Raw genomic sequence first — 12,139 nt, forward strand, 5'->3', positions numbered from 1 at the left:
TTCCGGGGCTTCACGCATAGCTTCTTGGGGCTCATCACTTGAGCTCCCAAAGATCGCAATCTTAGCTTGAGCGTAACTACTCTCGCGATCTGCTTGTTTGCGTTTACCCGGTCGGTCTAGGTCTTCCAGCTGTTTTCGCATGTCGCGAGAGTACAACTCTACCATTTTTGATAGGTTTTTATTCTCGTCCCGCAATACTTCTAACTGGTGTCGATTCACCTCCACTATCCTTGACCTCTCCCTTTTCAAGCTTTTTATAGCAGTCTGACACTCCTCAACCATACTTCGCTCCGCCGCCAACTGACCTTTCAGCACCTCTACCTCATGGGACTTCGCAAGTAGGCGATGACCCAAACTTGCGACTGTTGCTGTACTCTGCACGCTCAGTGCTAGGGCATCGCTCACGACCCGGTTGTCATCCCTTGTCCCCAGAACACGTATATCTTTAGGGGTCACTAAATTTCTAGCCACTCCAATGGCAACATCGTTGTCCAGGAGTATTGAGTCAGTTACTGTCACAGGCCCCCGTGCGGAAGCAAAGTAGGGCATCCATACTGGTGCCGCTGCTTGGCCTCGTGTCTGAGTCGGTGGAGCTAGGTTGAGATCCAACGAAAATGGGTAGTTAGAGGCCATTTGATTTCTCACTCTCTTTTCTTCTTTCTTTCTTTTCTCTTTTGTATGTTTCTGAGTTTGCGTTTTTTTTTCACCCTTTCTTATAGACTTAGTCTTTGACAAACCCTAGCCATTACAGCATCTGAGCATTTTCTGAATCTCCAGCATTCCTTGAGTCCCACAACCTTCTCGCCTTCCAACCATACCCAACTCATTTATCACGACGTGTCTTTTCTGAACGAACGCGTTCAGTAAAGTCTTCGCGCCTTTCCATGAGCCCGTAATTTTTGCTTGTGGAGTCTGCGGCGCCTCTACGCGTCAACACGTGTCTCGCCCTGTCAGTTGGTCCCTTACACTGAACCGAGACATCATGACCCATGTTCTCTTAAAAATAAAAAATAATAAAAAAAAAACGTGTGGGCTTCGGATTTCATTGTGGGTCGGGTTTTCACCGTTGTTTAGGTTTCAAGGTGGGTTAACTTTCTTTTGGGTTGGGCTTTCAATTGTTTGGGTTTTGGTTTGCGTAAGACTGTCTGTTTAGGGCTTACTGTTTTGTCTGTTTAGGGCTTTCTGTTTCGAGTGTTTTACTGTTTCATTTTTTTTCTTTTTTGTTTATTTGTTTGTTTGTTTTGTAATTTTTATTTTTGTAATTATTTTATTTGTGTTTTTTTTTTTTGTGTGGTTTATATTTACTTTAGTACCTTTCATTTCTTATTATGACATTGCTTGTTCCTAATTTTTAAACATTGAGGACAATGTTCATTTCTAGGTTTGGGGGTATTGGAGTTTAGCATGTAAAATTGGTTTTTCCTTAATTTTATTTAATTTTTTTTTTATTTGCTTGTTTTTATTTTTATTTTATTTTGTTAAGTCTTGCTTTTATTTTGATTTTGATTTTATTCACTTTCCGAACACATTTGATGAGATTGTGATAAATGTTTGCATGACTTAAATGAAAATTGAATTTTATTTATTATTTATTTTTTTTCCTTGTAAATTTTTATTGTAAAAAAAAATTAATTAATTAATTGATTAATTTGGCATCGTTCTAGCATGATATGTTCGAAACCTTCTTTGCACTTGCCATTTGTTTCATAATTCTCCAATTAAAGGATTTGCATGACCCAAAGAATTGTATCAAGCATAAATTAGACTTATATAACCATAAATGTGAGCTTTTGAGCCTTGTGCTTCATTTCATGAGTGTTATACACATACTCTTATTTTCTTGTCATCAAAGTTGTTGTTTGATCTCATTATTCATTGATTTGGTTGAATACTTAAAAGTCATTCATTCTTTTGCAATTCGATTTCATGACATTTAAGAAATGATATTAGGCCCTCTTTGGATCGTTTGTACCTTTCAAGCTAACCTTATGCATGCTTAAGCATGATTTTCCATTGTTAACCATTTTGAGCCTACATGTAAACCTTTTCTTTCATTTACCAATTATATTTCCTCGCCTTAGCCTGAAAAACAAATATTTACCTTTCTAAGGAACTCATGAGCTTTAATTGGGATGTGTTTTTCATACTAAGTTTAGGAATTGGTGTTACATTTTGAAGGAAAAAAAAAAAAATCACACAATTGGTGAAAGAAAAGAGAAAAGTTGTGATTAAGTGGTGGTTGAATGAAATTTCATTTTTGGGTTTCATTTTTGGGCCTTCAAAATAAATTGGTGTTTAAGGAAAGGAGTGAATCAATGTAAATGAAGGTATAAGGAGTTTTGATCATGTAAAAGAAAAATAAATTCTCATTGTGATGATTCGAAGTCTTGTAAACAATTGTTTTATGCTCTTATATTTTGAGTTCCTTGGACTTTGTTTTATCCATACCTTTCATTTCTTACTCACCTTACACCCTTGGCCCCATTACAACCTATGTTAAAGACCTAAATTGATCTTAAATGTCATGTGGTTGAATTGCATTCATTTTTCTACTTTTAAGTGTTTGGCATCCTTCTTGAGATCATATTAATGCAAGTTCTTCATCTTTCTATTTCGAGTTAAGTCTTTATGGTTTAACTCTAATCTCATGTTTATAACTGAGTGTTGCATTATAGCCCTCTTCCGAGTGATTCCTTTGTGAGAGGACAACTTTGGTGAGATTTGAAGTTGAACTTGTGCTTTGTATGATTTTTGAAATTGTGTGAAAACTAAGATTGGGGAATTTGTTGCATTTGGCTATCACACTACCACACTTTGAGCATATTATGTTTTGAACTTTGCCGCTTTGTGAATAATGTTTAAAATTGAGCTTTTATTGTTAAAACTTTTGAGTCATGTGCATGAGTCATTTCTCTTCAGAAAATGTTCGGAAAGATTGTTTTGAGTTCTTTTTATTTTTGTAATTTTTTTTGTTTTGTTTTGTTTTGTTTTGTTTTTTTTGTTTTGTTTTTGTTAATGTAATTATTTTTTTTTGTTTTTGTTTTTTATTTTGCTTAAGGACTAACAATCTTTTAAGTTTTCTAATTACCTTGTTTTACAGAGTCAGTAAAACGTTTGTGGGTATCGTATCTGTTAAACCCTCAGGAGACACAACTCCTCCTACTAGGGATGCCTAGAGGTTTAAAGGCTTGTTGCATATGCTCAATGCAATCGAGTTACCTACGAAAGTGGTCTAGTTAACTTCTTGTTTGTTTTTATCTTTGTTTTCCTTTTGTTTTGCTCGAGGACTAGCAAAATCTAGGTTTGGGGGTATTTGATCGGTGCATATTTACATATCATTTTGTACCCTTCTAGCTTATGATTTGGTTATGTTTTTGAGTTAAACTTGTGCTTTTAATCCTTTTTGTGTTTATCTTTCAGTTCATTGAGCTTTAGGTAATAATGAGGGCTTTGGATAGTAAATGATGCAATCCATGCATGTTAGGGCCTAATTTGGATGAATGGATGAAGAGCTTAAAGACAAACTCAATTTTGGCTACAGTCCCCTGCCAGCCCAGTTTCGTAGGTCATATTGCAAGCTTTGTTTCAGCAACCTACATAGCTCGGATGAGGCCACATTCTTCATGAAAGTTGTTCCAATGGGTGTGTAATATAACATATCCAAAATTCAGCCCCATTGGATAAATATGGAGTCTGTTACCTAGCAAACACAGAGCCATGCTCAGGATGGATTTTATCAGCGCGCAAAATGAGTTAGCAATTTGTTTTGGCCTTAACTTCCTCCTCCGACCTTGGATTGGCCCAAATGATATATGGCTGGAAAGAAGACATTCTGAACTTCAAGTTTGAGTGCTTAAAGTCTTAATTTGCTTAAGGGAAGCCCAATTCGTAAGCCCTTGAAGTTGTTGGTCATGCTGACCTCAGGATGAGCTATTATTTCTGGTTGGAAGCTTGGTCATGGTGACATGAAGATGAGCTAGGGCTGCTGGTGGGATTTATTAGTGAAGTGCATCAACCATTTCAGATTTTATAATGGAAGTGTTGTATGCATTAGTGAAGTGCATCAACCATTTCAGATTTTATAAAACAAGTGTTGTATGCATTAGCCATACTTAATTCAGATTTTCAGCTTCCTTAGGCCTATATATAGTGAGGTTTCCCAAGCTTGTAAACACACCCCAAGGGGGGGAGCTCTCAAACACTTCTCTAGAGCTCCCTTCCCTTCTCTCCCTCAAATTCTCTTAGTTTCTCTTTCTAGTTTTCAATTGTTATAATGAAATCTTTTGTGCTGAAATTTTCTTTAAGTCTTTCCAAGTTCTACTTTACTTTTCATTATGTAAATTCTTTTCTTTAGTTTCAAGTTTGATTAGTTTCCAAGTTTCAATTATGATTTTTGTTCTTATTCATTATGCTTATAAGTTAATATGCTAGTTTGAATGATTGATCACCATTTAGGCTTGCATGTTAGCTATCTTAGTTTGAATTAAGAGTATACACCATGCTTTAATTCGAATTGAACTATGAATAGGAAGAGTATGTATGGACATTCGACAACAGGGATTAGATACATGCTTGGTTGTTTAAATTGTTCTTCTATGCTTAATGGGTTCCTAATGCTTAATTTTAGGTTAGACAACAAATGATCAAATTAGGGAATTAGGAACACAAGGTTATGACCACACACCATGGCTTAATCATACATTAGCTAGAATCAATCCGTTAATCTAATTGAACTTGGGAGCTTATCTGCTTGAGTTAGTTATTTTCTTTCTTTCTTGTTTTATTTATTTCCCTTCTTTTTCATTTCTGTTTTGTGTAGGGAAAATGAATTGAATCATTCAATCACCAATCCTCATGGGATCGACCTCGCACTTACATACGCTATACTACCGAACGGCTCGTGCACTTGCGAGTATCACAAGTTGAGGATGCAGTTGAACCCATTTTGGTGCAGCTGTATCTACACAACAAGTTTTTGGCGCCGTTGCCGGGGATTGGCAACATAGTTTGGTTCTATTTCTTTTCCCTTGTTTTATTTTTATTTTTCAGTTTCATGTTTTTCTAGACAATTTCTTGTTTTAAAGTTAATGCCATTGATGGACAAGTTGTGTTTGTAGTCCAACAGAAAAGGACAATTGCCCAACAAGCAAGAGAACTGGGTTTAAGTCCCTGCTTACACAACCCATTGATGCTTGTTGCTTTGAAGCATGGAATTGGACTTGTGTTGATTTTTCCTTTTCATTTTTAGTTTTTTTTATATATTTCGTAATCCTTTAATTCCGTTTCAAGTTTTTGTGTGTGTTTGTTTTAGCAATTTATTATAGCTCAATAATAAATGGAGAGAGATGGCAACCTCAATCATAAGAATAGGAAGTGTGGAGCAATGGGAGAAGTCGCGACCTCCAAGTGCACCACTCTCCAGCTAATCGCTTCAAGGGGGAGCATTTCAATCCTTTCTCTTCTTTGAATTCTGTTTATTTTCGTAGTTGTTTTTGCCTTTTGGTCCGCGTTGAGTTCTTTGTTTTTCTATGCTGAATCCAACTATATAAAGAACGTAAAATTTGGACTTACGGTTGGAAAGTTATAGCCTAAAAACTGAACAGAGGTCGAAGCTGAAAAACATAGAAACGAATCTGTCCAAATGGTGATAAACGGGTGATAGCAAGTGCTGTTTGTTTTTTTTTTTTCTTTGGTTTCTTGGTTTGTTTCTTTTAGTACAACAATTTATGTTGTTTGTTTGAATTTGTTTAGAGTACTTAGTTCATTTTCGTTTATGGTTTGTTGTTCCATTTTATCTTAATTTGTTTTTGTTTCTTATCTTAAAAATTTTAAAATTTTTTTTCATATGAGCTGACTTATGGTAACTCCAGTGAGCACTTCCGTCAATACAGTGTCTAGGAGTTCTATAGGCGACACCTTCGGTGTCTAAGAAGTTTGGGTTTTAAGCGGGACCATTGTGACCCCTCCAACCTCCCCGGATCCCCTGGCTGTGTTTTCTGAGGCCCTTAACTGGTCATCCGTGAGTTGCTTGTATATTTGTGTGTTTTAAAAACAATAATAATAAATATATAAAAAAAAAAATTGAAAATTGAAATTTGGGTTTTTATTTTTCCTTGTAAATTGCAATTTGGAACTTCTTTGTTTTCTTTTATGTTTTTTTTGTTGTTTTATTAGGTTAGTTTATTTATTTACGTGGTGTGGTTAATTAGTTTATTTCTGAGTGTTAAAAACACATTTTTATTCAAACATTGCATTCAAAAAGATAAAAAGTTTAAAAAAAACAAAAAACAAAAAAAAAAAACAAAAAAAACAAAACAAAACAAAACAAAAAAACATTCAAGTAAATTAAAAATAAAAACAACTTCTTCATCTTCATCTTCATCTTCATGGCATGCCTCTGTTTTCTCTTACTTGCAGAATCTGCAGCAGCTCCACATGGTCCTCATTTTTTCTCTGCAGTGCTTCCATGTGCTGATTGGCACAATAGAGCCGCTTCTGCAAGTCCGCCACCATAGCCTTCAAGGAAGTTATTTCCTCGCTCATCGCGGCACACTCCCGTGTTCTCGCCAGCAATCGCATGCCCAAATTGGTAGCCGAGACCGCGTGGAGTACAGTTAAATTGTGGGACTCCTCCACCGCTGCCTTGTCAGACCTCTGTGCCACATGCAGATGATCTGTCGGTGTGAGCTTGTTACCAATCATGCCTCCCAGCAGCGCTGCTCTGTTCGGCATTGCCTCAGAAAAGTTCGGTATTATCTCAGCAAAGTTTGAGGCCGTACCGTGATGATATGTGGAGTTTGGGAAGACAGGAGTTGGAGGAGCCCTTGTCTGGGCATTTGGTGGTGCAAGTGAGAGCTCAAGGTTGAGATCATCAAGGTGAGTGCATGAGGATGCCATTTGTTTTGCTTCTAAATTTTTTGATGTTTTTCCTTGAGTTTGCATGAAGAAATGCTGGGTATCATGCGCTTGCAGAGGTGTGGTTTAAATAGACATATGCTGATGAGAGAGAGCCAACACCATTTCGGATTTCCCGGGCATGCTCGACCTAATCGCTTCAAGGGGGAGCACCTTTACTTTTACTTTACTTTTCTTTTTTCCGTGTTTTCTGGTGTTTAATGTTTTTGCCCGTTACTTTCATTTTCTAGAGCTTTGTGTTTTTGCTTTTCCCTTTCGGCTATCATCTTTATCTTATTTTAGTTAGGGAAATGTGTTTTCTTTTCCGTTTGTCGTTTTTTTTTCTTTTTCTTTTTCTTTCTGCAACCTTACTCTTTTATTTCCGAAACAAAATAACGAAAATACAAAAACAACAAAAGAAAATAAAAACAACAATAATGCAGTAGGAAATCATTTCTTCTCGATGCTTGGTGTCTCGACCATTGGAGCTTTGAGTTTGGCCCTCTGGCTGTCCTCTTCCGGGGCTTCACGCATAGCTTCTTGGGGCTCATCACTTGAGCTCCCAAAGATCGCAATCTTAGCTTGAGCGTAACTACTCTCGCGATCTGCTTGTTTGCGTTTACCCGGTCGGTCTAGGTCTTCCAGCTGTTTTCGCATGTCGCGAGAGTACAACTCTACCATTTTTGATAGGTTTTTATTCTCGTCCCGCAATACTTCTAACTGGTGTCGATTCACCTCCACTATCCTTGACCTCTCCCTTTTCAAGCTTTTTATAGCAGTCTGACACTCCTCAACCATACTTCGCTCCGCCGCCAACTGACCTTTCAGCACCTCTACCTCATGGGACTTCGCAAGTAGGCGATGACCCAAACTTGCGACTGTTGCTGTACTCTGCACGCTCAGTGCTAGGGCATCGCTCACGACCCGGTTGTCATCCCTTGTCCCCAGAACACGTATATCTTTAGGGGTCACTAAATTTCTAGCCACTCCAATGGCAACATCGTTGTCCAGGAGTATTGAGTCAGTTACTGTCACAGGCCCCCGTGCGGAAGCAAAGTAGGGCATCCATACTGGTGCCGCTGCTTGGCCTCGTGTCTGAGTCGGTGGAGCTAGGTTGAGATCCAACGAAAATGGGTAGTTAGAGGCCATTTGATTTCTCACTCTCTTTTCTTCTTTCTTTCTTTTCTCTTTTGTATGTTTCTGAGTTTGCGTTTTTTTTTCACCCTTTCTTATAGACTTAGTCTTTGACAAACCCTAGCCATTACAGCATCTGAGCATTTTCTGAATCTCCAGCATTCCTTGAGTCCCACAACCTTCTCGCCTTCCAACCATACCCAACTCATTTATCACGACGTGTCTTTTCTGAACGAACGCGTTCAGTAAAGTCTTCGCGCCTTTCCATGAGCCCGTAATTTTTGCTTGTGGAGTCTGCGGCGCCTCTACGCGTCAACACGTGTCTCGCCCTGTCAGTTGGTCCCTTACACTGAACCGAGACATCATGACCCATGTTCTCTTAAAAATAAAAAATAATAAAAAAAAAACGTGTGGGCTTCGGATTTCATTGTGGGTCGGGTTTTCACCGTTGTTTAGGTTTCAAGGTGGGTTAACTTTCTTTTGGGTTGGGCTTTCAATTGTTTGGGTTTTGGTTTGCGTAAGACTGTCTGTTTAGGGCTTACTGTTTTGTCTGTTTAGGGCTTTCTGTTTCGAGTGTTTTACTGTTTCATTTTTTTTCTTTTTTGTTTATTTGTTTGTTTGTTTTGTAATTTTTATTTTTGTAATTATTTTATTTGTGTTTTTTTTTTTTGTGTGGTTTATATTTACTTTAGTACCTTTCATTTCTTATTATGACATTGCTTGTTCCTAATTTTTAAACATTGAGGACAATGTTCATTTCTAGGTTTGGGGGTATTGGAGTTTAGCATGTAAAATTGGTTTTTCCTTAATTTTATTTAATTTTTTTTTTATTTGCTTGTTTTTATTTTTATTTTATTTTGTTAAGTCTTGCTTTTATTTTGATTTTGATTTTATTCACTTTCCGAACACATTTGATGAGATTGTGATAAATGTTTGCATGACTTAAATGAAAATTGAATTTTATTTATTATTTATTTTTTTTCCTTGTAAATTTTTATTGTAAAAAAAAATTAATTAATTAATTGATTAATTTGGCATCGTTCTAGCATGATATGTTCGAAACCTTCTTTGCACTTGCCATTTGTTTCATAATTCTCCAATTAAAGGATTTGCATGACCCAAAGAATTGTATCAAGCATAAATTAGACTTATATAACCATAAATGTGAGCTTTTGAGCCTTGTGCTTCATTTCATGAGTGTTATACACATACTCTTATTTTCTTGTCATCAAAGTTGTTGTTTGATCTCATTATTCATTGATTTGGTTGAATACTTAAAAGTCATTCATTCTTTTGCAATTCGATTTCATGACATTTAAGAAATGATATTAGGCCCTCTTTGGATCGTTTGTACCTTTCAAGCTAACCTTATGCATGCTTAAGCATGATTTTCCATTGTTAACCATTTTGAGCCTACATGTAAACCTTTTCTTTCATTTACCAATTATATTTCCTCGCCTTAGCCTGAAAAACAAATATTTACCTTTCTAAGGAACTCATGAGCTTTAATTGGGATGTGTTTTTCATACTAAGTTTAGGAATTGGTGTTACATTTTGAAGGGAAAAAAAAAAAATCACACAATTGGTGAAAGAAAAGAGAAAAGTTGTGATTAAGTGGTGGTTGAATGAAATTTCATTTTTGGGTTTCATTTTTGGGCCTTCAAAATAAATTGGTGTTTAAGGAAAGGAGTGAATCAATGTAAATGAAGGTATAAGGAGTTTTGATCATGTAAAAGAAAAATAAATTCTCATTGTGATGATTCGAAGTCTTGTAAACAATTGTTTTATGCTCTTATATTTTGAGTTCCTTGGACTTTGTTTTATCCATACCTTTCATTTCTTACTCACCTTACACCCTTGGCCCCATTACAACCTATGTTAAAGACCTAAATTGATCTTAAATGTCATGTGGTTGAATTGCATTCATTTTTCTACTTTTAAGTGTTTGGCATCCTTCTTGAGATCATATTAATGCAAGTTCTTCATCTTTCTATTTCGAGTTAAGTCTTTATGGTTTAACTCTAATCTCATGTTTATAACTGAGTGTTGCATTATAGCCCTCTTCCGAGTGATTCCTTTGTGAGAGGACAACTTTGGTGAGATTTGAAGTTGAACTTGTGCTTTGTATGATTTTTGAAATTGTGTGAAAACTAAGATTGGGGAATTTGTTGCATTTGGCTATCACACTACCACACTTTGAGCATATTATGTTTTGAACTTTGCCGCTTTGTGAATAATGTTTAAAATTGAGCTTTTATTGTTAAAACTTTTGAGTCATGTGCATGAGTCATTTCTCTTCAGAAAATGTTCGGAAAGATTGTTTTGAGTTCTTTTTATTTTTGTAATTTTTTTTGTTTTGTTTTGTTTTGTTTTGTTTTTTTTGTTTTGTTTTTGTTAATGTAATTATTTTTTTTTGTTTTTGTTTTTTATTTTGCTTAAGGACTAACAATCTTTTAAGTTTTCTAATTACCTTGTTTTACAGAGTCAGTAAAACGTTTGTGGGTATCGTATCTGTTAAACCCTCAGGAGACACAACTCCTCCTACTAGGGATGCCTAGAGGTTTAAAGGCTTGTTGCATATGCTCAATGCAATCGAGTTACCTACGAAAGTGGTCTAGTTAACTTCTTGTTTGTTTTTATCTTTGTTTTCCTTTTGTTTTGCTCGAGGACTAGCAAAATCTAGGTTTGGGGGTATTTGATCGGTGCATATTTACATATCATTTTGTACCCTTCTAGCTTATGATTTGGTTATGTTTTTGAGTTAAACTTGTGCTTTTAATCCTTTTTGTGTTTATCTTTCAGTTCATTGAGCTTTAGGTAATAATGAGGGCTTTGGATAGTAAATGATGCAATCCATGCATGTTAGGGCCTAATTTGGATGAATGGATGAAGAGCTTAAAGACAAACTCAATTTTGGCTACAGTCCCCTGCCAGCCCAGTTTCGTAGGTCATATTGCAAGTTTTGTTTCAGCAACCTACATAGCTCGGATGAGGCCACATTCTTCATGAAAGTTGTTCCAATGGGTGTGTAATATAACATATCCAAAATTCAGCCCCATTGGATAAATATGGAGTCTGTTACCTAGCAAACACAGAGCCATGCTCAGGATGGATTTTATCAGCGCGCAAAATGAGTTAGCAATTTGTTTTGGCCTTAACTTCCTCCTCCGACCTTGGATTGGCCCAAATGATATATGGCTGGAAAGAAGACATTCTGAACTTCAAGTTTGAGTGCTTAAAGTCTTAATTTGCTTAAGGGAAGCCCAATTCGTAAGCCCTTGAAGTTGTTGGTCATGCTGACCTCAGGATGAGCTATTATTTCTGGTTGGAAGCTTGGTCATGGTGACATGAAGATGAGCTAGGGCTGCTGGTGGGATTTATTAGTGAAGTGCATCAACCATTTCAGATTTTATAATGGAAGTGTTGTATGCATTAGTGAAGTGCATCAACCATTTCAGATTTTATAAAACAAGTGTTGTATGCATTAGCCATACTTAATTCAGATTTTCAGCTTCCTTAGGCCTATATATAGTGAGGTTTCCCAAGCTTGTAAACACACCCCAAGGGGGGGAGCTCTCAAACACTTCTCTAGAGCTCCCTTCCCTTCTCTCCCTCAAATTCTCTTAGTTTCTCTTTCTAGTTTTCAATTGTTATAATGAAATCTTTTGTGCTGAAATTTTCTTTAAGTCTTTCCAAGTTCTACTTTACTTTTCATTATGTAAATTCTTTTCTTTAGTTTCAAGTTTGATTAGTTTCCAAGTTTCAATTATGATTTTTGTTCTTATTCATTATGCTTATAAGTTAATATGCTAGTTTGAATGATTGATCACCATTTAGGCTTGCATGTTAGCTATCTTAGTTTGAATTAAGAGTATACACCATGCTTTAATTCGAATTGAACTATGAATAGGAAGAGTATGTATGGACATTCGACAACAGGGATTAGATACATGCTTGGTTGTTTAAATTGTTCTTCTATGCTTAATGGGTTCCTAATGCTTAATTTTAGGTTAGACAACAAATGATCAAATTAGGGAATTAGGAACACAAGGTTATGACCACACACCATGGCTTAATCATACATTAGCTAGAATCAATCCGTTAATCTAAT

This window comes from Prunus avium, chromosome 6 (genome assembly GCF_965620075.1).
Source record: "Prunus avium chromosome 6, drPruAviu1.hap1.1, whole genome shotgun sequence".
In the NCBI taxonomy this organism is placed as follows: Eukaryota; Viridiplantae; Streptophyta; class Magnoliopsida; order Rosales; family Rosaceae; genus Prunus; species Prunus avium.